Source organism: Cupressus sempervirens, chromosome 3, assembly GCF_028749045.1.
Source record: "Cupressus sempervirens isolate cs-2001-9-10 chromosome 3, ASM2874904v1, whole genome shotgun sequence".
NCBI lineage: Eukaryota > Viridiplantae > Streptophyta > Pinopsida > Cupressales > Cupressaceae > Cupressus > Cupressus sempervirens.
In genome coordinates, this window is record NC_143120.1 from 806,997,571 (window position 1) to 807,021,604 (window position 24,034).

Sequence of the window (24,034 nt, forward strand, 5' to 3'; positions counted from 1 at the left end):
AGTGAAGCTTTGAAATCATTGATCAAATTTTTTTGGACAAATAATACACATGTATCCCCTAATCAAATAGATGTTGTAAAAAGGAGGATTGGTAGCCAAAATCGTGACCCACATGCAAAACATTTTTTGGACTTAGCTTAAACACAATTTTTTGCAAAATTTATTGGCATGTATCCTCAAATTTGAATAAGTCAATTTTTTTTTGAGGTGGGTAAACCTCTTTATGTGAAGATAAATCACACACACACACAACTTGTTGTTGTAGAATACACATCAAATTTTCTAACCATTTTGATGTTTTTAAGCATATATGTGTGTTTTTGCATTCTATCTTTGTTTTGTAGGATTGTGACATGAATGAGCCACCTAGATCTTCAAGGGAATTCATATCCAACATTTTATGTGAAATAGGGGATGGCCAACAATTTTACAAGGCATCATGCTTGGATGGTACATGATTATTTTGTGGTTCTTTGTAACTTTTATCAACTTGTGAACATATGGATAGTACACATGCAATTGAAAATGAAATAGTAGATTACGAAAAATATAAGACAGTGACATATGCTCTAAAAGATGAGAAACAAGGTAAAAGATGAGAAACAAGATAAAAGATGCAATTTAGACATTGAAAAGATTCCAATTTATGAGTTCATGAATAATTTTTATTAAAATATTATTTACAAGTACACAAGGCATACACATAGAGCTCAATGGCTGGATTTGAAATTCAAATTGTGCAATGATACATTTGCATTGGATACCATTGTTTTAGTTGTAGACTTTATAGAGAACTACACACTACAACCACAAAATGAGGTTCAAGAAAAGTATTATACTTCTCAATAGGTTTCCATATTTATTCACATAACATTCATGCATTCACCTATAAGTATAGAGGATGATAGGAAGATTTTTAGGGAGTATCATTTTTACATCAGTGATGATCACTCACATTTTATAGAGTTTGTACATGGTTATTTTCAACTATTTTATGGAGATTTGTCTAATAGTGGCAAACCATATCATTAGGACATTATTTGGTCAGACAATTGCGAATCTCAATTCAAGAATGCATAAATGTTCTATTGGTTGAGCAAATGCATAGGTTGTCTAGAATTCAATATATGTGGAATTTCATTGAGGTTGGTCATGGAAAGGAAGAACATGATGGTGTAGACGCATGCATCAAAAGAGCCTTAGCTCATGAAGAGCTAAAGTAAAAAGATGGAGAAATATTAATATATGTAAACTCCATCATCTAGTGGTGTAATGCTACAATGGGTCCAGGTAAGGAAGGTGAGTCTACGTATTGTAAATTTTTTTGGTTTATAGATAATGCTAACATTGCACCATATGAGGATTGTTGTACACTAACAGAATCAAGTGAGTTGCATACTTTTAGAAGCTCTAATGTAGGCTCATGGAGTATCCACACACAAAAAATGGCATGCTATTGTCCATCATGTGCAGAGGAAAATTGGGATGACTGTGACTCAATTGAATGGGTGGACAAATGGGATATACAAGTTTTGGATCCAATTGACACCTATCATCCCCCACAAGCACTGGAAATGGTAGAGATGGATCCGTCCATTGACTTTGACCACTTGTTTGATCTAGTGCAACTTGCTATTATATATATTTATATATCTTTGTAATTTCAATATGTAACTTTATAACTTTTACCTAAGTATTTTTTGAATCAATGACCACATTTTGTACATTTATCACTGTAGGCCATCTTTTTGTTGTTACTACACCTGGAGACAATGAAGAAGGGACAAATTATTTTTGTGTCATTGTGTCCAAGCCAAACAAAAATTGGATCACTCAATTAAAGATGGTGAAGGTTTAGAGTACCATATCAGTGTAGCGGTAGTAATCAACACATGGCTTAGAAGATATCCTATGAAGAACTCTAACTTGTGGTTATTCAAGGATTGGCAAATAGAGAGGAAGATTCTTCATTATTTGAACCTTATTGTCACATCAAATGTCCAATTGATAAAATATGGTTGAAAGCTACATAATAAGACTCTTCAGAAAGTTCATGAGTTAGACCATGAGGCAATACTTGAGACATTAAAATGTAGAATAGATCTAGTTGGTTCATTAGATTGAATAGGGAGAGAGGAATAGAGAGTGTTACAGATTAGTATGGACATTGGCACATGTGCTAGTGACCCCATGAGTTAGAGGGGTGAGTTACCTTTCATTTTCATTTTGTTTCATGTTTCGATCCTTTGTAGTTTGCAAGCTATTCAGGTTTTACTAAAGGTGCCTAGAAATCAGCATTAAATCAAAGGTTTCACCTTCAGCCTTGTTGTTTTGGCACTTTCCACCATGGGAATTTGATTCCCATTAGTGGAATGTAAGCCCCATCAGTGTACTTCATGATTTTGTAGGTTTTATAGATGGCCAAGCAATGAATGAATTTTGCCACCATACCCTAGGTGTATGGCTCCATACATGCATCATTCAACATTTTACTACAGTCACTATAAATTTTTCTCTAGAGTGATCCAAGTTATATAACTTTGGATTTGGACTTGTTCCACATGCTCCTAGATGTTTCAATAATTTTTTTGTAGATTGGCATGTATGAAAGTGTACTTGTAGGGTAACTATAGCCTAATTAAGCCTATCAACACTTTTCAAATGTTGTTACAGTAGTGGCTTGTAGTCTCTTCTAGTTTGTGAGGTTTACATATGTTTTATATGTCCTAAAAGGGTGTTTGAATCTCAATTTAAACTATGTCTTCATGTGGGGTTTTTCCATATTATGTTCAATTTACAGTTTGAAGGGCTACTAGCCTTTTCAATGGCAAACTATTGTAATTTTATATTAGTGCTATTTGGACACAATAGAATCACTTTATCTACTATATACAAACCTTAATAGGTCTAAGGTGTGTTTGTATTCCATTTCATGGTCATTGTTCTCTTTTGATTCATGTTTGGGGGTATGTTCCTGGTGCAGAGCATCAAGGCACTTGGTTTATATTTTGGTTTTCATGTTTTTTTTTACCTACTTAGGCTAGAATAAAAAAACTTTGCATGGAAAGTCCATGGTTGTCAAAGAAAGACACCATTTTGTATGCTTAAGGCACTTTATGCAATTTATAAGAAAAAGTTGCTCATTAGGAAAATTTCGTATTTTTAATGTTTTTGGTCAAGAAATCCTAGGATTAGTTTTTTTTAGTTGGTTTTAGCTAAGTTGGAACTTTTTCAAGTCCTAGAAGTGGAATCAATTGAAAACTGTAAAAATTGCACTTTTTGTGCAAAGTTGCATTGTGGAAAGTTGTAAAAGTTTCTTAAATTTGCAACTTAGTGGGAAAAGGGTTATAACTATTAAAACATTGATTTCAACCATTAAAATAGACATAGGAGATAGATATACCTCATTTGCAAGGTCTGGAGGGCATTAATGTACAGATTGGAAGAAGTTGCAAAGAATAAAATTTAGCTTTGGAGTCATTTTTACTGTTGTTTGCACACTGCAAAAACTACATAGACTTGTAGAAAAAATGTGATGGAATTTTGAGATAGATCTCTGAATCAACTTTATTTTTCTTCTAGTCTCATCATTATGTGTGTTTTCTAATTCAAGTTATTACATTTTTAGCGAAACTAGGTTTTTAGGACAACATTTTGGTGTACACAACAAAAATAGGCCTCTAATTGCAATTTCCTTGGCTAAAATTTCATGTACAATTGGGAAATGGTATTTAGTAGCATCCTTTTGAGGATTCTAAGGTTTCAAGATTGGAGGATGTGTTTTGTGATTTTTCCAATCAAGCCCTAGGTCAAGTACCATGAAGGATTTGACTTCTTATAGCATGTTGATTTGTGAATGGCAGAAGTTTGGGAATTGATGAAGGGCTAAGCATCTAGAAATAAGTTATTTTAGAGTTGTGAAACCTTTTTGAGCATTGATTTCATTTCCACGACCTCATTTCCTACTAGTTTGTTTGTAAACCAAGCCTAACTTGATAACTTAGGTTTGTGTTGCTTTGCGAAGGAAAGAGAATGCTAGAGTGGGGCTAGAACTTGATGCTTTGGGGTTTGAAATAAAATCTAAAAGGGTATTCAAAAACCTTTTTTGGATCTTGTTTGAAATTTTATGAAGTTAGATCCCAAAAATCATTTCAGGAGGGCTAAAAGGGGCTTATAGGGCTACTAGGCCAAATTGGGGTTTGATGCTTTGTGCAAGTGTATGACTCAAACCAATGGTGTAGTCTATGGTAAATGGGTGCCCTAAGATAATTTAACCTCTTATAACCCTTGGGAAAAAATTCTAGGGTGTTTTTCTAATATTAACCTAGTTGTGGGAGATTGGTGCAAAACCCATAAAGTGGGCAAGTTTGGTTCTTTGACCTTGGATTCTTGGTGAAGTTGGAGAGCATATTTCTTTGATCCATTAGAGGATTGGAGTGTGTTGAAGCCTTGTAATAAGGTTAAAGCTTTGATAGCCAGTTGGTTGATTTCAAGAGTGGGAAGCCCATTTGAGGCTTTTTAGTTGTGCTCTCTGCATCAATTCCCTTATTAGGCTTTTGGAGAATCCTTATGTTTTGGTGCTTTTGAACTTAGGAAAACCTAGTGATTAGGTTCCTTGCCTTTTTTGGGTTGTGATAACTTGTGATAAGTTCATTATTGATGCTTGTGATAAGTATCCCAACACTAAACCCTCTTTTTGGGAAATATGAAGGATTCCAACCTTGTCTAATTGCCTAGTGGCTTGCCTTTTAGAAGCTTCCACTATGAATTGCTACATCACAACCTATCCTAAGTGAACTATCTAGGATCCTTACATGTGTCTTCTTTTATGAGTCTAGAATGGGTGCTCCTACACCACTCATCTACTTGATTAGGACATGCTTGAGAACTGACAATCTCCATTTAACAAAGATAATGAGCTTTTTGTTGTTTTGTTAAGATCATTAATATATTTCAATGAGAACTTTGAAGGATCATGCCCACTGTAAATGCAAGACCATTGATGAATAGGCATTTCTTATTGAAACATCTATGTTTGGGTCATTTATGACCTTGTTCAAGTATATTTTTCTTGGTTCTCAATAAGATAATGTTGTTAGATTCAGAAGTTCACTTTTAACCCTTTTGTGTGGCCCATTAGCAATTTGGGTGTTTTATAAACTTGTTGCGCAATGAGCTCAAAAGGGCACAAATTTGATGTAATTGGATACATTCGCTGTAATTTAGGGTCTATCACTTGTTTTAAGTCATTTAGGACTCATTTAGGTAGCTACAATGCCTTTAAGGCTTTAAAGTACAAAAAAGAAAAAAAAGTGCAAAAGTTGCCATGCAACTTTGCAACATTTTGCATAACTAAGAAAAATTGTAATCATTCCCCCAATAGTCACAAACTTTCATATTTGGTTGGATCAATTGGGGAAGAACTTCATATAGCCCTTTCAGGTAGGTGGAAGGTACAGTGTAAGTTTTTGGCATTGAAATCAATAACAATAACCTTGCTTTTTAAATTTTGGGAAAGTTTTTTGAATGGTATGGATGTGTATGGATGCATATGAAGTTGACCCTAACATTGCTGAAGCACCATTAAGTTAGCTTTCCAATGCAAATTTTTTGAGGTCCTAAGGATTAATAAAACTCAAGTTACACCTGTTTTTGTACAAACAATCCAGATTTTGAGGGTTTGTAGGGTTTTGAAGGAAATTGTTTTATAACTCAAAATTCCACCATAAGAAATTCATGGCCTTTGTGTAATCCTTGTACTCCTAATGAAATGTGAGATGATTTTGGTTTTAGGTGATAATATGCAAGGAGAAGAGAGAAAGATGATGCCCTAGATGCATATACCTTGTGTGCATCAACACACAGTCCTATTGTAACAACATTTTAAGACCCCAAAACTTCATGTCTTGGTCTATAACTTTTCATTGAGCACATTTTTTTCATTCCTCAAATAACATAATTGGTTTCATGTTTTTATCATGTGTGAAAAAGGTACTTTCTTTGTAATGGTGGCCTAATTAGCCCTTTAGGCCTAGTTGTTGTCCCATGGGTTATGATAGTTTTCTTGCTCATGGGATCTCTGCACTTTGGGATTTGATAGTACATCAAAAATAGAAAATATCCCTATTGATTAGCTTCTTTCTTCCATTCAAAATATATAAGTTAAAGGCCAAAATTCCATTCCTTGGGCTACTAGGAATTCAAGGGCTTAATGAACGAACTATGCCATTTTCTCGGTTTGAGGTTTTCAATTTTAGTCCACATATCCATGCTAATGTAAGAACAAAATTCCTTGAGTCAAAGTTCTTGGTTCCATCTCTAGAGTAGATTTCATGTGCTAAGCCTTTATTTTTGTCAAGGTGCCACTAGTACATTTGACCCTATTTTTCGACCAAAATTTTCGACCATCTATTAAAATGTTTTAGATTGGTTGAAATATGGAAGGAAAAACATCTTTTTTTTTAATCCATTTCTGTGTTGGTCAAAATTTTGACCAACACGGGCTTCATAATGTTAAACTGAAAAAGGGATTTAGCTATTTCATTGTTATGCATTTGCCCGCGCGCGGGAGCTGCATGCAAAAATGGTTTTCGCTCTTCTGAACCCCTTTGGAAGATCTGTCCTCACTGTGAAATGCCGGTAGATGCTCTTTGTAAATTTCTTTTTTCTTCATTCATCCATTTTCATTTTGATCTGAGATCGATTGGTGGAGTATTGAGGAAGAATAACTTGCTGTAATAGTGGAAGCCATGGGCGTGCCCTAGTTTGTCATTTTTTAAGCTTCAAACTTCTATTTCTTCCAATGAACCAATAGATGCCTTTAAATTTTGGGGAGGAAGAATGTAACATTATATTTTTCAAAGTTTGTTTTCTTTTTGTTAACTCCTGTTTAAATATTGGTGCTCGAAGACCACAGTTTGGGTTTGAAAGACTTACCTCGAATCAAATCCATCATGGCCATGAGTAGGAGCCAAGTCTAAGACACCTTACTGCACGCCCTTGGATATTAAGATCCCATTGCATATACAGAGAAAAAGATTTTGAAAAAAAGTTTCAATAAAATCTTAGCACATCTATGAATGTTCAATAGAATTATTCATTAAGAATGATTTTTTTATGATTTGGGTCATAAAATTAATCCAAACCCTGACATTTCAATCCAATGCCATAGATTATGTATCTACCTAATCTTTTTCGAATAGAGTTTCCCAGTTGTTTTCTCCCATGAGTTTTTTGCTGTCAAAATAATGGAGTGCAAGACGATAATTCAAATCTCCAAGCAAAATAATTCGACTGCAAAAGGAAAGAAAATATCAAACCAAATCAAACAGACAACATATTACCTAAACGTTTGTCATAAATTATTATAGATAATTGTAAGATCTCATATGAAGTTTTCTCATTTGCTTTTTCTTTAAAAATTTAATGGTATTGAGTTATTCAATATCTATTTGGGAGTATAAGGATACAATATTAAAACCTACTCATGCTCCAAAATTCTCTCTGGGGTTTTCTGTGAGAGAATCTTGTTTGTTTGGTGAAAGTGGGTCTTCTTCATTATCTCCCTCACATCAGAATTCCTCAATATCTCATCACCTTCTTTCTCTCCTGATGTCAAATGGCTACAAACAAAGAAGAAGCTTGTTTGATTGAATAGCATGCTGATCAAAACAGAGCCCTGTAAACAAGTAAAATATCTATTAAATAGGTATTCCTCTGGAGTATGAGTAATCTTAGATACAAGAATATTGAACAACTTTTAAAATCTTGAAATGAACTATTCCCTACAATAATAGTTCATTTGAATAGTGTGGAAAACATGAAACAAGTTTTCTAATTATACCTTGTTTCCAAGGTAGCCCATAAGCCCACAACCAACACAAGAAACTTTTATATCTCTGACATGTTTTCTCAGATCACTACGCACCCAAACACACAGAAAAATGCCAACCATCTATTTGCTAGCTGCCAAGCAATAATTTGGCCCACTTGAATTAAAGTTGTAATTCATCTCACCCAAGTTGGATGAGGATCTTTCTGATGAAGAACTGTATGAGATTGGGCTACGGTAAAGAGAATATGGTGAATCTCTCCCACTGAATGAACTTTCATCTTCTGATGAAAGTGACCTAGATGGAGCAAAATTATTATGCCCTTGAGAACCCTCAAAATTAGAATCAAAACTGTAAATTTGATCATCTGAAGATATTGACCCATCCTTTCTACAAAATGTAAAACTGATGCTTTGATTTCTATCTTTGTTCAATGTATGGCGAATAAGGGCTAACCATTTTGCAGTGGGACCATTGCCTTCTATACCCAATATGTTGCCAGCATTTAATGGCACAATTTCCTAAAACCTGCAAAAACAATTGAGATATCCAAAAAAGGGGGTTAAAACTAAGGAATATAACATCTTCTCTGAGAGGAGATAATATCAATATCAATAAATGAAAAGGTCATGGGAAGACTTCTTTTTTGATGTTCGATGAATATCTTTCACTTTCAGTGGTTTGGAGAGAACAATTAGTTAGTTGATTTTTAATTATATAAATATATTCATATATAAATTATAAGTTATATAAAAATAATTAATTTTGATAACAAATGCATTAAGCATAAATAGACTAATAATTAAATGTTAAAATGAGTATCTTTTGAAAGTTTTAGTTATGTATGTATATGACATAGTAACTAAATGCAATTAAATGGATCCTTTACTTTTGAAAGAGAGGTTTTGTAAAATATGGGATTCAGGGATTGTGAAGCCTTAATCAATGATGTTTCTATCATTTTTTAAGAGTATTACCATGACTTTTAGATTTTTCCTTTTTATCCACAAATTGATGGCTTTATGTGACTAAGATTCCCATTATGGAAGACACTTCTTAAGGTTCATGGAATTTCATAATTTATTAGTTGCTCTATCAGTATATTGAATGCTCAGATTCCAAGTTTTTGAGAAAAAGGTTTAGATTTTGAGATTGAGAACTTAGTTTTGCCTGTGCAATCTATAATTTTCTAAGTTTAAGCAGTTATTTTTTAAACTATAACAATGAACAGTATAAAAAATGCAACATAATATTATTTAGGAGAAAGCTGCTGTTCCTAATTGAAACTGATTGACAACAAGCTAATTACATTTAATACAGCTCCTATTGCCAACATTTTTCAATTTACACTTCATTCATGATATCTTTTTTGTTCAGACACCAAGCTTTTGATTAGTCTGACTCAGGTTTTTATCCAAGAAATTCAGTCTTTTGGCAGCTGCTATCTATGCTTGTGAAGTTTGTATTTGATTTGTTTATTGTTAGCTGTTGATGGTCAGCATGCAGTAAAATCGACTAACTGGCATGTTGGGGTAATCAAACTAAAAAAAGTAAAATGAAAGCTATTTATTTTTAGACCTCAAATGTACACTACACAGGCACAGTTGTTATACTACACATGCAATTAAAGATAGTGAGATGAGATTCCACTTGATAATCACTAGAAGATAGTTGATCAAGGGCCACTTCCAAGCAAATCAAAAGATTGGATGAACACTCAGCCAAAGGAGGAATCACCCTGGCCCAATAGGAACAGGATTACCTATATGCACCTAACAAAATGACTTACCCATGAATTGAAACCCAATTGACTAGAAAAAGAAGAGTAAACACGTTTTCTGTTGATACAACTGATTGGAATGAGATGAGAGGATATTGTTTTTACCCAAAAACTTAAATATCTGCTGGAGTTGATGATACCCATTCATCCAAATTGAGGCCACTGTGGGGCACTTCACCTCCTACATTCCATGTTCCCACAAATACCTTGCAACCCCAAAAAAACAAATTGAAGTCATATTTTTCTTGTAATGCAACATGGGTTAAATTGATAGCTCGGTGTTTTAGAAGAAAAGATTTTATAGGCAGTGGAAAAATAGTAACACCTTATCAAATCTTAGCTGAATTTATCTAAATCCACTTTAATGAGTGATATACCTTAGATCTTGCATGTTTGTATCCTGAGACATATATGGCTCATGTCTTTCTGGTGTGTCATATGTAGGTCTGGTCACCAAATTTTCTATCATGTTCGAGAAAAGTAGTAAGAATTATAGCTGTGCTAATTCAGATATACAAATAGGATCATGGAACCTGATTCAAAATGTTGATTAATACAAAATCTAATTGTACCAACTTATCATTTTTATTTGTATCAAGTATGAAACCTTGAAAACTTGAATTCTACTTGGCCACTAAATAGACCTCCCCTCATTAGAAAATCTAAGAACAATTGACAACAATGCAAAGGCAGGAAAGAGTGGTTCCCAATGAGTTGATGTCTTTTGGTAAGTTATCAAATTAACACCCAACTTACCATTGTTTTCAAAACAGTGATTTGAGCACCAAAATATTTGACCTTATACTAGAAAAATTAACTTTTTTTAAGAGCACTGATCTGTAGTATTAGAGGTCTCCTTGAGAAATTTGAAATATCTTAGGATAAACTACACTTCATTGAAGCAAGCTAGAAAGTTTTCAAAAGTAAAAGCAATAGTGCAATATGACCATGAACATCCAAAACAAGGACAAACTGAACTACAGTTATAAAAATTAGGTGCACATTCTTCCTTGTGAGAATGGGATTACCTTCAATAAATTCATCAGCTTGAAACTTTTCAGGTTTTGACTTTATATTTAGCCATTTCCTGGCAACCAACTTCGGCCATGAATATTGCACATACAAAAAACCAAGCAAGATCATTTAATCAACTTCATTGTCTACAAAATATGGGTCGATCAATGTATATGGTAATGTTAAAAGAGTGTTTCGGTGAAACATGCCTTATTCTTCTTTTCATCCATTGGTAGAGACAAGTTGAATAGAATGATGATGTAGCCAGAAATGTGGGTCTTAAGAGTTTAGCAACCCTACCACTCTTTTATATAGATAGCAATTCTTATCTACAGAGATTTTTCTTAGCTATGGGCTGACGTCACAGCTAAGAAGAAATATATTTGTAAATAAGAATGGAGAACCACTATTTTGACAACCAACCAAAAGACCAGACATAGAAAGCTCTGTCAATGGAGAAGAATGATTTTGACTTATTAGTTGGAATGTCAAGGTTTACATGGCCTGCAATTTATAAAAAGTATTCTGTATTTTAAAGTATGATTTGAACTAATCACATGGTTACACTGAGCTTCTCTTTTTGTAGATTTCTTATAGTTTAAGATCTAAAATTTTGAGCAATAGGTTGAGTGGGGCAAACGTTATGAAAACATGTTTTAGCTTAGAAATTGACGTGTGGAAGTATCATATTGACATTTGATTTTATATTCAAATTTAGTAACTACTAAAAGTTGATAGAAATCATATTTTATGGGAAGAATAATGGCTGCCCAATTTAAAATTTGAAATTGGATGGTGCATGTTAGAAGCATCTCTTACTTTGAATGGAGTTAATAATTTCTATAAAGTATTTATAAGTAAACAAATTATTTGTAAGTAAGCAATGTATTGAAATTGAAATTATAAGAATTGAGATTTTAATATCTTAAATTCATGAAAGTTGATATTTCTTTATTTAATAGATTAGTGTTTGTTATGTTCTTATGTATAAAGAAGTATATTCCATTACTTATCCCATTTGACCATAGGACAAGAATGTGACAAAATATTATTCATACTTTTGTTGATAAAAAACCCTTTGTTGCTGACATACTGAAATATAAAATATGAAATGCATGGCCAAGATAACTTAAATTAATAAATGAAGTAAAATATGAAAGATTAATTACACTAAGTTGCCAATTGTGTTTGGAAATGAAGTGAAAAATAGTGTTTTTCTTAAAAACTGTAGGCAGAAAAAGGTTTTACTGTGGATTTGGACAAGTCTTAGCACAAAAATTGTGTTTTTCCCTACTGCCAAATCAATTTTATAGGGAAGAATCACCATGAATTTAATAACAACTCGCGTAGCAATCTGGCTTGTGAGTACTAAACAAGTTTTGCAATTATGGTTAGAATGTTTTACTCTTTTCTTACCACATTTGTCCAGGTCTGAATGCATTGATGCTTCTTAGGCTTCAGTCTCACGACCCCATTAATTAAGTCTATTTTACGAAAAATATTTTTAGCTGGGACTTGTGCAAGCTTTAGAATTATTTTTTCCTATGTTTGGATAGAATTAAAATTAAAATTAAAACTTAAAATGTTGTATGTATATTTCTCTCTTTTGATTTATTTTATTCTCTTGCTCTAGGAACAACTCTTCCTATATCATTTCCAGTTGATTGTTATTTGAGACTGACACTCTAATGCTGTTTGCCTAGTCCCCTTATTCATGAAAACTAATATAGTTTAAAATTCAAGTTTAATTTATGTTTTCAAATAGGAGAAGGTTTTGCAATTTCTCAGCTGGACCCTATCAAAGTGATTTGTTAATTTGCGTTTGGCTGCTTATAAGTTTTCATCTCCAGTAAATCGTTATCCTAAAGTTGTTTGCATTATGTGAAGATACTATATCATTCTGATATTACTGTTGGTTGACTGCAGGAACTTGGCTTCCATTGTGATAAAATTCAAGGTGAATGTCGTGCTAAATTTGCATGCCACCTAGATTGTTTTGCTTGGGTCAAGCATGACAGTTATCTACCACAAGGTAGCCAGGGCCTGAAGGTGCTAGTTCTGTCTATCAAAACACTATAACTTCTAATAGTTAAATAGCTTTTTGTTAGAGTTTCTGTATTATGTTTAGAAGGAGCTTAAATTTAGAGAAATAGATCAAGACTTGCTCCAGATATTATTTAATCATTTGTTCTTGGCGAATGCATTTTATGCCCAGCCTGAAATTAAAATGGAATTTATCCTTGGCTTAGACTGTGCGAGTTTTCCTTTTTCACATACATGCCAAAATGATTTTTTTCGTTAATTGTAATTTTAATTCTATGAACCTCCTCTTCTTTTCCCTTCAAGATCTCGTGTCTTACTATCTTGATGTTTCTAAATAGTGGGCATATTCTTATGTATCTTTCCTATGTTTGTGGCAGCAGTAACACTATAAACAGAAAAATTGTCATTGATTTTGGAGCTGTAGTTTTATTTTAGACTTGCAGAACCTCTTCATCTAGAAGTAGAACATCCCTGATCCAAACTTGGCAGAAAGTGTACGTTTCATTTTACACGTGTTCTGGAAGGTTACTTTTCAAACAATTTTATCTCAAGTTGCACTTTGGTTAATGGATAGAATGCACTATGAACCTTTTAAATTGGTAGTTTCATGAATCTTGATTTTGTTTTAAGATAGGATAACAATTTAGTGGATGTCTTGTTTGAGATTAAAATGGTGGGTATATGTTTAATCTAGTTTTTTACCGTATTGCCTACCAACTTTCTTCAACACACTGAAAAATTTCTTTAAATGACATTCTCTACTTTTTGTTTTCTACATGTTTTGAGTTTTTTGTTTTTGGTGAATTGCTGTGAAAGGAGATTCCTCCCATTATATTGAAAGAAAGTAATTTGATTACAATGACTTCCTGTAATTTGGCTAAGATCATGATGCGAATGCCTTGAGTGATGTCTTGCAGTCTTTTGATCTGATCAGGAGAAAATAGATTTCATTGAAGTTTATAAAATAAGCATATGTTTGCATGTTATTCATTGCCAGTCTTTTCATCAAAGTGATGCATGCATCATGTCTTTGCTCTTGCTTTCTATTGAAATGCATCCTCAAATAGGCCTCCTTTTGAATCTCTTCTCAAACTAGCAAGTGTCGTCAATGCCACAAACCTATAGACTCGATTCACTATGTTGTTGATCACTCTTCTACCACATTCAAATTTGTTGAGTGATTTGTATTTTGTTTAGTAGATGTATTCATGTGTTAAGCTATAGACAATGAATCAGAAATATGCAAGTATTTGGTGGCAAATTAATATTACCAAGCATTTATCTTTTCCAAACCCGAAAGTCTGGGCCTGACAATAAGCATCTTTTCATGAAAATCAAATTAAGTAGGGTTTCATATTTTACAAATGTTTAAATCTATTTTACATAAATTTTTGATCTAATAAAGATGCTATTGTTGGCGGATATAGAATAGTTTGGAATCACCTAGTAGTGTATTCAAAATGTCAAGCATGCAACGGGATCAGCTATACCATTTGGAAACAACTTGTGGTTCTCTTCTATACGAGCTATAGGTAAAATTGTTTTATATGAGATTATTTCTTTTTGTTAACAAAATGGATAAATTGTGTGCTTATTTTAGTTGAATTCATGCTGGTTTTCCCACTGGTGAATTGTATCTTAAAGTTTGTTGGCCTTGCTAAATTTCTTTTAACTTTTTGAGTCTATTTCCTTTCAGTCGAAATATGTTTCTGATAAAAGAATTTGCAGATTTACACAGGTTTATTTTTCTGGGTATTAATGATATCTGTGATGATGATAACATAATGAAGCTTATGAATCATAATGTTTTAATAGCCTAAAAGAGATTTGGGTGAGATATTAACTAGGAGTTGGTTGATTTCAGTTGATATGGGATGAAATAGGGGAACCAGATGATGAAGGAGATAAAATGTTGCTTCAGCTCGAACAAGAGTGTTTGAAGGTATACACACACAAAGTGGATTAAGCGAACTGATCAAGGGTTGAGATTCATCAGATGATAGCAGATTATGAATCAGAGCTTGCTTCCATAATTTTAGCGCTTGGAGATCGCCCTCTGCTCAAGCAGGTTCAGTAATAACTCGCTGTAAGATTCAGTAAAATGTTTCTTACTTAATTATTATAGATAAAAAATCTGCTAAACACATTATGAGAGACTCTTTAGGCCACTTTGGCTTAATGGAATTTATGAGTCTTTGTATCATTACCTTTTATGTCAAAATTTTGAAGTAGAACATGTGCACACACTTTGATTATGTAGGGAGAAAGAAAGCCACGTAGCTTGAAGGAACAACTTGAAGCTATTACTCCACACTTGGAAGAAATACGACAGAGAAAGGAATATATGCAGCTCAATCCTTCTGCTATTAGTGTAGACTATAGCGATTTATCTGTAAGAAAGCTTGAAGAATACCAGGGGCATCTCCAAGCACTTCAAGAGGAGAAGGTAAGGATTTTATGACTGGTTCATTTCATATTTTTCTCAAACATCTAAGCTTTGTTATGTTATGTCGGTGATTTTAAGGGATTTAGACTTTCTTTAGTCGAATGGCCAATCTGTGATATAGAATTATTGTTTGCAAGTATGGGGTAATATTATTACTCGTGAGATCAATTGTAATCACTGCAGTTCAATTAGTTTTTCTTGTTGTTAATTCACAGTTCCCTACTTTTCAGTGACATGTTTCTTTAATCTTAATGCTTTGTTCACTCTCCCATCTTACTGAATGTTTGAAGTCTTGTTTTATATGTAGAGATCCTTTTAAAATATTTATTCTCTAGATTGCATATAAAATTCTAATATGTGACCCCAGTTATTCTAATTTGATTCTAGCTTGAAAACATATTATGAGGTAGTTGTCATTGATGTCTATTTTTCATTTATGAGGGGCTTTTAATGCTTTCTTCACTCTCCCATCTTACTGAATGTTTGTAGTCTTGTTTTATATGTAGATATCCTTTTAAAATATTTATTCTCTAGATTGCGTATAAAGTTCTAATATGTGACCCCAGTTATTCTTATCTGATTCTGGCTTGAAAACATATTATGAGGTAGTTGTCATTGATGTCTATTTTTCATTTATGAGGGGCTTTTTTCAGACGCTAGACTGATTGTTTTTCATTTATTTTTTGCTAGCATTTGATGAATTTTGATGGCCAGTAACATAAGATGTGTCAAAATACCATTTCTTAAACTATATATGTCAACCTACTTGTGCTTTGTCTTAATTTACCGTAAACTTCCTCTTGATTAACACATCATTTCATTTAATGTGTCCTGACACCTTTATTACATTCATTGTCTCTGTTCCACATTTCCTTGTTCTCACTCTCTGTTGTTTTTACCCCAGAATAATCACTTGTTCAAAGTAATTGAGTATTGTAATACCCTTCATGAATTATGCTCGGTCCTTGGCATAGATTTCTCATACACTGTGAAAGAAGTGCACCCAAGCTTGGATGAGTCAGAATAGGCAAAGAGCATTAGTGATGATACTATTGAAAGACTAGTAGTGACAATTCATAGATTGCAAGAAGAAAAAAGAAATAGAATGCAAAGGGTAAGTTCTTTTATAGGGCATTTGTTTTAATTGCACAACTTATTTTATTTTGTTGTATTGTTTTGTGCAAGTTGTGTGTTTTGTGATCTATGTCAGTGCTAAAACTCTTCTACTGCGGATGTTTATAGCTTCAAGATTTGGCTACTACTATGCTTGAACTCTAGAATTTAATGGACACACCTATTCAAGAGAAACTGATGTTCCAGAGTGTTACTTGTAATATTGCAGCTTTAGAGCATGAAATTTGCTCTCCCAATTCTTTGTCAGAGGAATTCATTGAAAATGTATGCAGGTTGACCTATATCCAATCTGATGTTTGTAGATATTGATGTCATTCTTGTGCATGTAAGCTCATTTTTTATTTTTGTATATGTAATATGATTATGATTTTGCAGGTTGAAGCAGAAGTTGCAAGGCTAGAGGAGCTGAAAGGAAGCAAGATGAAGGAACTTGTTCTAAAGAAGTGAACAGAGTTGGAAGAAATTTGTAGAAGAGCTCATCTTTTTTCAGAAAGTAAGATTGCTATGGATGAAGCAATTGCCTCCCTGGATTCTAGTAAATTTTTGGCACTGCTTGTTTTGCTTCTTATGTTAGAATATAACCAAAGATATCTATTTTCACTCAGACAACTGATGTGATTTTGGTTTCATCTCTTAATGATTTTAGGGTTGGTTGATCCATCAGTACTTCTTGAAACTGTTGAAGAACATATTGCTTTGACTCAAGAAGAGGCATTTAGCAGGAAGGAAATCCTTGAGAAAGTTGAAAAATGGATATTTGCATGTGAAGAGGTCTGGCTGGAGGATTATAACAAGGCATACAATATAAAAAATAGTCAATTCTATATTTACAATAGTACAGTGCTTTTATCTAATGCTATGCATGAATCCAACATGGATATGATACATGCATGTATTATTGTTGGATTTTTATTAATGTATGAACCTTTGCAGGCATTCAAGGCAAACATCATTTGTTCCAACAAGCATCAATCTGAACCAGAAAAGTTTTACAATGGGCATCTACTTGAGAGTGAAACATATATTGGAGGCCATGTTGAATGTCTTGAAAGTGGTGTCTTCTGCTCTGATCTTCCTACAAAATTTTTTCTTGAACCTTCAGCTTATCAGATGCTTTTCTGGTCAAAATTTCTTTTGAAAGAATATATTTTGTAGGAATTTTTTGTTGAGTACTATGTTATCAAATTGTTCATTGGCAAGCCCAAAGTCTGGTCCCATTCTTGCAAAAGTCTGGTCCTTATCATATTCTTACTAAAGTCTTTCCAAATTCTGTTAAACGAACCCAACACAAATTTTGTAGATAATGCTTTGTCATATAAGACTTAGCTCTGCAATGTGTTTGTAACATCTGGCTCTGAATTTGTTGGTTCTTTGGTGTCTGTTGATTGGTGTAGGTATTGTTAAACGAGCATTGTGGAAGCAAGTACAGGATTTTAGGGAATATACATCTCAAATAACAATCATTTTTGGGGCAAAGCATGCTTCGAGTATTGTAAGCAATGCACTTTACTACTTGGCTACAGGGAATGCTGATTGGGGTGTTAGTTGTTTCTTCAATATAGGAAATGTTAACAGTAACCATGCTAGGATCTGTACAATGTTGGAGCCAAAAAGTTCATAGTAGCAAGGCTGTCAATCTTGGGATGTTCACCTTAAAATAGAACATTTCTTGCTATGGCAGGGAGGCCATTTAATGTAAGAATAAATGACGCATCACTCTACTTCAACAGAAACTGGGCACCTGCTCTCTCCAACTTGGAGAGCTCACTGCCAAGATCAACTATTGTTTACTCAGACATCTATGACATTGCAATGGATGCTGTTGCTTATCTATGACATCTATACAAGTTTTTCACCATATAGCTTGGATGGACCAAAGGATTCATCACTAGAACCTTGTAGTTTTGATTCTAATTGTGGATGTTCTCAAGCAAATCAGAATTCTGCTTCTTACTAGAGTAATTCCTTCCAGACTTTGAAATTTCATATCAAACCAAACATTGAACTGATTAAAAATCCAACCTTGCTAATTGTGTGAATGTGTTCCATAAAGATAGAGGTTTCACACATCACATATCCTTTTGTTATTCATTGATTACACGATCAATAAACAAGTTAACTAAAATCTCTACATTTCATGTTATATCCATTTGCAGCATGTGCCTCATGGCTATGTTTTTGTGATGGGCGATAACCGAAACAACAACTGTGACTCTCATGTTTGGTAAGTAGAGTGGAAGCTTAAGTTTCTAATAGATTGTGTGCCACCTATATTTGTATATCTAACTTTTAAATGGATTGACTCTGATTTGTCTTATTTTAAAATAGGGGATCTCTTCCTGTCAAGAACATTCTAGGAAGATATGTAATGTGTTATTTGCGACCGTCACAATTGGGATCCGACATATACAGACATCATTAGATTTTTAGAGGCACGAGATTTTCTAGGATGTTACTAGACAATAGCTTTTATGACAACATGAATTTATTTTTGTGGAGAAAATCCTAGTAGTAGTCATGCATCATATGCAACCTTCAAATATTGGCAGGGACCCTGGTGGACAGAAAACTAGTGGTTGTGAGTATGTGTCATTGGAGTATCAATTCCTGATTGGGGTCAAGCTTCTTAGGAAAATATTGTCTATAGTAAAATGATCAACTGTAGACTCTGCAGACTCACTTCTCAATCACATAATTTGGTGGTTGTAATTTCCTTATGTTTTTGATTACGAGATACTACTTGAATTCTTCACAATTCAATGAATATAGAAAAAATTTCTTGTATTAAATTAATATTTGAATGATTTTTAATTCCAAATGCATATACAGTATGGTTTAGATCAAAATAATTATGATTGCATAGCAATCAAGATGTTATATATTTGCTATTTCTGATATACAGGAAATTACATGCAATGACTGAGGAAATTCTCAGTACCTTGTACTGTTCGTTGTGTTTGATATACAAGTAAGAATTTGCAAATATGCAGGCCGTCTCTGATATAACTTTATATTTATGCTCTAAATATTGTGATAAGTTGTCTGATATGACAATATAAATATACTCAAAGATGATGTCGTTTCTAATGGTAGACTTTATATGCCTGCATTGAATGGGTGCCAAAGGCAATATGCTCTCTTACAGAGTGATCATTGTGAGATACAAAATATAATAAGTAGACTTGGTGAGCTGACTTAATGAGTCAACTCGTTGAGGTGATTGGGTGGGGGTGACTTGGTGAGCTGACCTGGAGAGTTGGCCTAGGGGGTGGACTTGGTGAGAAAACTTAGAGAGTCGACTTGGTGAGTGTACTTCAATTGTCAGCTTGGTGAGCTGACTTGGGGAGCCGACCTGGCGATCTAACATGGTGAGTGGGCTTAAAGTGGCAACTTGGTGGGGCAAGTTGGTGAGCCGACTTAGCGAGGCCACTTAGAGACATGACATGGAGAGCTGACTTGGTGAGCATGCTTGATGAGCGGACCTAAAGACTGACCTTGATGAGGCACTTTGGTGGGGTGACTTGGCGAGCATACTTGAATAGTCAACTTCGTGGGGCAATTTTTTGAGCCGACTTAGCGAGTCCACTTGGTGAGGCGAGAGGTGAGTCAACTTGGTGCGGCGACTTGGCGAGATGACTTGGTGAGTGGACTTAAAGATTGACCTTGATGCGGTGCTTTGGTGGGGTGACTTGATGAGTGAACTTAAAGAGTCAACTTTGTGAGCGTACTCAAAAAATTGACTTGGTGACATGACTTGGTGGGCTGGCTTGGCGAGCCGACCTAGCGTGCGTACTTGAACAATAGACTTGGTGAGCTGACTTAATGAGTCAACTCATTGAGGTGACTGGGTGGGGGTGACATGGTGAGCTAACCTGGAGAGTTGGCCTAGGGGGCAGACTTGGTGAGTGAACTTAGAGAGTCAACTTGGTGAGTGTACTTCAATTGTTAGCTTGGTGAGCTGACTTGGGGAGTTAGCCTGGCGATCTAACATGGTGAGTGGGCTTAAAGTGGAAACTTGGTGGGGCAAGTTGGCGAGCCGACTTAGCGAGGCCACTTAGAGACATGACATGGCGAGCTGACTTGGTGAGCAAGCTCGATGAGTGGACCTAAAGACTGACCTTGATGAGGCACTTTGGTGGGGTGACTTGATGATCAAACTCAAAGAGTCAACTTGGCGAGCATACTTGCACTAGTGCATTTGGGTTCATTTTTTGACCTTCATTGATCAAATTTTTGACCCAATTTTCGACGAAATTTGACCAACCCATTGGTCAAAATTTATCTGGTCAAAATTTTGACCAACTCACTGGTACATGATTTGTCTCAATCATATAACTAATTATATATTTTTCATATTAGTTACTATCAGTTTTTTTCAGGCATTCTATAAAACAGTTCACATGCCTTGCGTATGATATGACATTTTGCATGCATCCTGCACTCTCTCTCATCTGGCTAATGATGGATTACATAGAGTGATCTAAAACCATGATGCTAAAAAACACACAATCAAATCCAAAATGAACTTGCACTACAAATGGATTATGGAAATCTGATATTGGTAAAATTGCATGCATGTCTACCAGGACAATCACAACTTAAACATATATTTGTCCTAGTAGACATGCATGCAAAATTAACAATATTAGATTTCCACAATCTATTTGTAATGCAAGTTTTTTTTGGATTTGATTGTGTGTGTTTTTTAGCATCATCATTTCAGATCACTCTCCGTAATCCATCATCAGTTGGATGAGAGAGTGTAGGATGTATGCAAAATGTCATATCATATGCAAGGCATGTGACTGTTTTATAGAATGCCTAAAAAAAATTTTACACCTACCTATTGGTAGAAATTTCTACCTTCATTAGTCAAAAATTCTACCTTCATTGGTCAAAATTTTTGACCTTCATTGGTCAAAATTTCTACCTTCATTGGTAAAAAATTTTGACCTTCATTGGTCAAAATTTCTACCTTTATTGGTCGAAATTTTTGACCTTCATTGGTCAAAATTTCTACCTTTATTGGTCAATTTTTTCCCCTTCTTTGGTCAAAATTTCTACCTTTATTGGTCAAAATTTTCTACCTTCATTGGTCAAAATTTTGACCAATTCTTGGCAGAACTTGCACCATGGCTATGGAGGTTTTTCGACCAATGTATTGGTCAAAATTTTGACCAACTAGAAGGATAGTTGAAATTTTGACTGGAAAAATTTTGACCAATGGGTTCGTCGAAGTTGGTCGAAGTTTGGTCAAAAATTGGGTTGAAATTTTGACCAATAATGGTCGAAAATGGTCTCAAATGTACTAGTGTACAAGTGTGAGATATTTGGTTTGGTTTAGGCTTTCAAACTTTGTCTAGGTGTTCTTGTGGGTTGTACTCTCCCAACCTTCATTCTTGGTACCCTGACCATTTGCATCAAGTGTGTGCCCAGATTCTTTGCCTACTAATGAGCCAATTTGAGGCTTCACTATACATTGCTCCGTGGACAATTCTGTAGCACTTGTTACTTCTCTATCTGAAATCTTGTGTTTGTGTACATGTGCACTCTTCCCTAATAGCTGTAGGTTTTGTCTCTTCATTCTAAGTAACTAGCATACCCTAGATGGCACTAAGATAACCATTTTCTTTGGAAATATCCTTTTCTCTCAGATTAATCTTTCTATGAAGTAGGTTTTTTATATCTTCCTTTGTATATTTAATAGATGTAGAAGCAATTCCTCTATATATATTCCTCAGTATATTAAGCTTTCCTCTGTACGAATGAGAAGGCATGGAAAGTGAGGCCAATTGTTGGTCATTGTATTAAAAAGGTAGTTCTTGGCCATGCCACTAACGGGAACCATTTCAATCTTATTTTGAGAATTGGTACCTCATTTTTCTTTAAAGAATAATATGTATTGTTTTTAATGTCCTTAAAATATCTATAGCTGCTATATAATTTCTTATTCATTGTCTTCCAATATTCATGATAAACTAAGGTATTTGGTTACCTAATAGGTCCTAGGAATCTTAACTAGGGTCCTAGAATAGTCCTAGATGGACCCATTTGACCTAAATATGCAAAAAACAAAAACTGCTCAAAAGTTCCAATGTTGCTCAAAAAGTTGCTTGAGCAACTTTTGAATTTTTTGCAGAAAATTTGTAAATGGAAAATTGGGAATTTGTAACTATCCATTCTTGGGTATATGAGTGTGGGAAACATTTTTTCAAAGGTTAGAAGGTCTCCAATCAGATTAAAAATTTTAAGCAACTTTTGCAATTTTGCACAAAAAGTGCAACTAATGCAAAGTTCACTAGATTTCACTTATAGGACTTGGAAAAGGTCCCAAACTATTAAAAAACAACTAAAAACAATTAATCCTAGGCTATCTTGACCAAAAAATCAAAAAGACCCAATTTGTCCTAATTAGCAACTTTTGCTCATATCTTGCACAAAGTGCCCTAGGCATACATATCTTGCTCATATCTCTCTCATCGTTCATGTGCGATTGAACTGTCTATTATGTTAGTTCTGGGTGGCTAGGTAAACCTTAAGAGTCACTAAATGTCATAGGGAAACAATCTTTGATAGGGCATATCTCAGAGTTCGTACGAGGTATGGATGTAATTCTAGGTGCTATAGGACCATGTTGTAGAGACCTACAATAACCTCTCTCACTTTTTGGAGATATTACTCCATTTTGATTTTACGATGCCATCTTGGGCAATGTTAAAACTTGTAGTGTTGGCCAATACAAAGTTGTCAACTACCAAATCTCCCTCACCATTCAGTGTGGGATAAAATTGTCTATTCCGTTAGCTCCGAGTGGCCAAGTAAACCCTAGCCCCAAGCTCATCCCATCCCACTGAGCACTCAAACATTGTCGGACACACCGAACCGAAATGTCCCTAAGAGTCACTAAATACCATAGGGCTGATCTTTATGGGGCATATCTTGGAGCTCATGTGAGGTATGTATGTGATTCCTGGTGCTATAGGACCATGTTATAGAGATCTACAATAAAATCTCTCACTTTTTGGAGATTGTACTTCATTTTTATTTTGTGATGCCATCTCAAGTGATGCTGAAACTTGTAATGTTGGCTAGTACAAAGTTGCCAGTTGCAAAATCTCCCTCACCATTCATTATGGGATCAAACTATCTATTCTGTTAGCTCCAGGTGGCCAATTAAACCCTAGCCCCAAGCTTATCATTTCCTATTGAGCACTAGCACATTCTCAGGCATGTTGAACTGAAACATCCCTAAGAGTCACTAAATGCCATAGGGCAGTGATCTTTCGTAGGGCATATTTAGAGCTCATGCAAGGTATGGATACGATTGTAGGTGCTATAGGACCATGTTGTAGATAAATATAATAAATCTCCCACTTTTTGAAGATCTTACTTCATTTTGATTTTGTGACGCCACATCAAGTGATGCTGAAACTCGTAGTGTTGGCCGTTACAAAGTTATCAATAGCCAAATATCCCTCACCGTTTGTCATGGGATTGAACTATCTATTTTATTAGCCCTGCATGGCTATGTAAACACTAGCCCCAAGCTTGTCCCATCCCATTGAGCACTCACACGTTCTCAAGCATGCCAAACCAAAATGTCCATAAGAGTCACTAAATGCCATAGGGCAGTGATCTTTGACGAGTTATATCTTGGAGCCTGTGTGAGGTATGGATGTGATTCTAGGTGCTATAGGATCATGTTGTGGAGACCTACAATAAATTCTCTCACTTTTTTGAGATCTTACTCCATTTTGATTTTGTGATGCCATCTCGAGTGATGCT

At 34.6% G+C, this 24,034-nt stretch overlaps 3 pseudogenes; 1 reads left to right on the forward strand and 2 right to left on the reverse strand.

Moving 5' to 3' along the window:
- The window catches only part of LOC149569258 (uncharacterized), a 272,149-nt pseudogene that overhangs the window by 224,854 nt on the left and 23,261 nt on the right, over positions 1 to 24,034 (reverse strand).
- On the reverse strand, positions 7,185 to 10,755 carry LOC149569261 (type I inositol polyphosphate 5-phosphatase 4-like; annotated as a pseudogene).
- Positions 14,130 to 18,671, forward strand: LOC149569262 (65-kDa microtubule-associated protein 3-like; annotated as a pseudogene).